Genomic DNA, 3759 nt, shown 5'->3' with positions numbered 1-3759 from the left:
CAGCTCCTGGTCAATATTCCCATCTGTGTGTGGCCAAGGTGTGCTCTGTATAACTCCTGCATATCCTGGTCAACATTCCCATCTCTGTGTGGCCAGGGTGTGCTCTGTATAACCCCTGCAGCTCCTGGTCAACATTCCCATCTCTGTGTGGCCAGGGTGCGCTCTGTATAACTCCTGCAGCTCCTGGTGAACATTCCCATCTGTGTGTGGCCAGGGTGTGCTCTGTATAACCCCTGCAGCTCCTACTCAACATTCCCATCTCTGTGTGACCAGGGTGTGCTCTGGATAACCCCTGCAGCTCCTGGTCAACATTCCCATCTCTGTGTGGCCAGGGTGTGCTCTGTATAACCCCTGCAGCTCCTGGTCCACATCCCCATCTCTGTGTGGCCAGGGTGTGCTCTGCATAAGCCCAGCAGCTCCTGGACAACATTCCCATCTCTGTGTGTGGCAAGGGTGTGCTCTGTATAACCACTGCAGCTCCTGGTCCACATTCCCATCTCTGTGTGGCCAGGGTGTGCTCTGTATAAGCCCAGCAGCTCCTGGTCAACATTCCACACTCTGTGTGGCCAGGGTGTGCTCTGTATAACCCCTGCAGCTCCCGGTCTACATTCCCATCTCTGTGTGGCCAGCGTGTGCTCTGCTTAACCCCTGCACCTCCTGGTCAACATTCCCATCTCTGTGTGGCCAGGGTGTGCTCTGTATAACCCCAGCAGCTCCTGGACAACATTCCCATCTCTGTGTGGCCAGGGCGTGCTCTGTATAACCGCTGCTCCTGGTCAACATTCCCATCTCTGTGTGGCCAGGGTGTGCTCTTATAACCCCAGCAACTCCTGGTCATCATTCCCATCTCTGTGTGGCCAGGGTGTGCTCTGTATAACCCCTGCAGCTCCTGGTCAACATTCCCATCTCTGTGTGGCCAGGATGTGCTCTGTATAACCCCTGCAGCTCCTGATCAACATTCCCATCTCTGTGTGGCAAGGGTGCGCTCTGTATAACCTCAGCAGCTCCTGGTCAACATTCCCATCACTGTGTGGCCAGGGTGTGCTCTGTATAACCCCTGCAGCTCCTGGTCAACATTCCCATCTGAGTGTGGCCAAGGTGTGCTCTGTATAACTCCTGCAGCTCCTGGTCAACATTCCTATCTCTGTGTGGCCAGGGTGTGCTCTGTATAACGCCTGCTCCTGGTCAACCTTCCCATCACTGTGTGGCCAGGGTGTACTCTGTTTAACCCCTGCAGCTCCTGGTCAACTTTCCCATCTCTGCATGGCCAGGGTGTGCTCTCTCTAACTCCTGTAGCTCCTGGTCAACAATCCCTTTGTGTGTGGCCAGAGTGTGCTCTGTATAACCCCTGCAGCTCCTGGTCAACATTCCCATCTCTGTGTGGCCAGAGTGTGCTCTGTATATCAACTGCAGCTCCTGGTCAACATTTCCATCTCTGTGTGGCCAGGGTGTGCTCTGTATAACCCCTGCAGCTCCTGGTCAACATTCCCATCTCTGTGTGGCCAGGGTGTGCTCTGTATAACCCCTGCAGCTCCTGGTCAACATTCCCATCTCTGTGTGGACAGGGTGTGCTCTGTATAACCCCTGCACCTCCTGGTCAACATTCCCATCTCTGTGTGGCCAGGGTGTGCTCTGTATAACCCCAGCAGCTCCTGGACAACATTCCCATCTCTGTGTGGCCAGGGCGTGCTCTGTATAACCGCTGCTCCTGGTCAACATTCCCATCTCTGTGTGGCCAGGGTGTGCTCTTATAACCCCAGCAACTCCTGGTCATCATTCCCATCTCTGTGTGGCCAGGGTGTGCTCTGTATAACCCCTGCAGCTCCTGGTCAACATTCCCATCTCTGTGTGGCCAGGATGTGCTCTGTATAACCCCTGCAGCTCCTGATCAACATTCCCATCTCTGTGTGGCAAGGGTGCGCTCTGTATAACCTCAGCAGCTCCTGGTCAACATTCCCATCACTGTGTGGCCAGGGTGTGCTCTGTATAACCCCTGCAGCTCCTGGTCAACATTCCCATCTGAGTGTGGCCAAGGTGTGCTCTGTATAACTCCTGCAGCTCCTGGTCAACATTCCTATCTCTGTGTGGCCAGGGTGTGCTCTGTATAACGCCTGCTCCTGGTCAACCTTCCCATCACTGTGTGGCCAGGGTGTACTCTGTTTAACCCCTGCAGCTCCTGGTCAACTTTCCCATCTCTGCATGGCCAGGGTGTGCTCTCTCTAACTCCTGTAGCTCCTGGTCAACAATCCCTTTGTGTGTGGCCAGAGTGTGCTCTGTATAACCCCTGCAGCTCCTGGTCAACATTCCCATCTCTGTGTGGCCAGAGTGTGCTCTGTATATCAACTGCAGCTCCTGGTCAACATTTCCATCTCTGTGTGGCCAGGGTGTGCTCTGTATAACCCCTGCAGCTCCTGGTCAACATTCCCATCTCTGTGTGGCCAGGGTGTGCTCTGTATAACCCCTGCAGCTCCTGGTCAACATTCCCATCTCTGTGTGGACAGGGTGTGCTCTGTATAATCCCTGCAGCTCCTGGTCAACATTTCCATCTCTGTGTGGCCAGGGTGTGCTCTGTATAACCCCAGCAGGTCCTGGTCAACATTCTCATCTCTGTGTGGCCAGGGTGTGCTCTGTATAACCACTGCAGCTCCTGGACAACATTCCCTTCTCTGTGTGTGGCCAGGGTGTGCTCTGTATAACCCCTGCAGCTCCTGGTCAACATTCCCATCTCTGGATGGCCAGGGTGTGCTCCGTATAACCCCTGCAGCTCCTGGTCAACATTCCCATCTCCGTATGGCCAGGGTATGCTCTGTATAACCCCTGCAGCTCCTGGTCAACATTCCCATCTATGTGTGGCCAGGGTGTGCTCTGTATAACTGCTACAGCTCCTTGTCAACATTCCCATCTCTGTGTGGCCAGGGTTTGCTCTGTATAACCCCTGCAGCTCCTGGTCAACATTCCCATCTCTGTGTGGACATGGTGTGCTCTGTATAACCCCAGCAGCTCCTGGTCAACATTCTCATCTCTGTGTGGCCAGGGTGTGCTCTGTATAACTCCTGCAGCTCCTGGTGAACATTCTCATCTCTGTGTGGCCAGGCTGTTCTCTGTATAACCCCAGCAGCTCCTGGTCAACATTCCCATCTCTGTGTGGCCAGGGAGTGCTCTGTATAACACCTGCAGCTCCTGGTCAACCCTCCGATTTCTGTGTGGCCAGGGTGTGCTCTGTATAAACCCTGCAGCTCCTGGACAACATTCCCTTCTCTGTGTGTGGCCAGGGTGTGCACTTAATAACCCCTGCAGCTCCTGGTCAATATTCCCAAATTTGTGTGGCCACGGTGTGCTCTGTATAACCCCTGCAGCTCCTGGACAACATTCCCTTCTCTGTGTGTGGCCAGGGTGTGCTCTGTATAACCCCTGCAGCTCCTGGTCAACATTCCCATCTCTGTGTGGCCAGGGTGTGCTCTGTTTAACCCCTGCAGCTCCAGGTCAACATTCCCATCTTTGTGTAGCCAGGGTACGCTGTGTATAACTCCTGCATATCCTGGTCAACATTCCCATCACTGTGTGGTCAGGTTGTGCTCTGTATAACCCCTGCAGCTCCTGGACAACATTCCCTTCTGTGTGTGTGGCCAGAGTGTGCTCTATATAACCCCTGCAGCTCCTGGTGAACAGTCCCATCTCTGTGTGGCCAGGGTGTGCTCTGTATAATCCCTGCAGCTCCTGGTCAACATTTCCATCTCTGTGTGGCCAGGGTGTGCTCTG

This window comes from Scyliorhinus torazame, unplaced genomic scaffold (genome assembly GCF_047496885.1).
Source record: "Scyliorhinus torazame isolate Kashiwa2021f unplaced genomic scaffold, sScyTor2.1 scaffold_70, whole genome shotgun sequence".
NCBI lineage: Eukaryota > Metazoa > Chordata > Chondrichthyes > Carcharhiniformes > Scyliorhinidae > Scyliorhinus > Scyliorhinus torazame.
The sequence above is the reverse complement of the archived record's forward strand: the minus strand, read 5'-3'. Positions refer to the sequence as shown.